Here is a 1040-nt window from a genome sequence, read left to right as displayed (position 1 = left end):
TTCTTGACATCAGGAGCTTAGGGCTGGGTCAGGGAGGTGGGTCACCCAGGCTGGGTCAGCTGTCATTTCCACGGATGGGTAAGCTGGGTCTCCCCATAGACCTTGAGCCTTGAGCCTCTCAAGCCTGGGTGGCAGATATACTCACATCGGGGCCTGCCATGCCTGGGGCATGGGCCCTTCTCTTCTCACTCTTCTGGGCAGGCCGGCTGGACTGGAGCTGAGGATGTTCGGGGCTGACAGCATGGGGTTCTTTGGGAAAGGTCCGTGGGAACTTTGCCCAGGACAGGAGAGGGACTGGCAAGTGGTCAGGGGTGGTCAGGAGACTAGGACCATAAGGCCTCAGGTGTGAATGGACCCCCAGCCCGGAGCAAGGTGGTGGTTGGAGGCCCTGGGGAAGGTATGCACTACTTTGGAAGGGGCCAGCTTGAGGTGGATGATGGGGAAGGAAGACTGGAGGAAAGAGGGGCCTGTTGGAGGGACGGGGTGGAGGATCCTTCTCTCGCTCTGGCCTTTTGCTGGCAGCTGCTTCCAAGGTTTGTCACCCCCTCCCTCCATAGTCACTCTCTCCCTGGCATTTCTTGGCCCTTGCCTCTTGGCAACCATCACACACTCACACCTCTGGCTTCCTGTCCCTCTCTGGCTCTGCCCCACCTTTCACTCTGGCTCCCTGGAAAGATCCTGGCTCTGGGCAGTCAGCTCTCCAGGAGTTAGAGGGGAGTAGGGATGACAGACTGCCCTTTGGCGAACTCCCTGTGGTGACTGTGTGCCACCCACCCAGCCCTATCACCGCACTCCCGCCCTGGGCCAGGTGCCTTCCCCAAGGCAAAGGTTCTGGGGGTCCTTGTTATAGCTGATCCCTCCCTGTGTGGCGCCCATGTTTTGGTCCCTCCTGATGGGGGAAGATCCTGCTGCCAGGGCCCTGCTCTCCGGGAGATGCTGGTGATCCGGATCCTACTGCTGGCGCTCTGGCTCTGGGTGCCCACCACTGCCACAACGACACTGGTAGGTGAGACCTGCCTGGCGCTCCCTGGTGGTCCTGG

This window comes from Hipposideros armiger, unplaced genomic scaffold, assembly GCF_001890085.2.
Source record: "Hipposideros armiger isolate ML-2016 unplaced genomic scaffold, ASM189008v1 scaffold_107, whole genome shotgun sequence".
In the NCBI taxonomy this organism is placed as follows: Eukaryota; Metazoa; Chordata; class Mammalia; order Chiroptera; family Hipposideridae; genus Hipposideros; species Hipposideros armiger.
Note: the sequence above shows the minus strand (reverse complement) of the source record.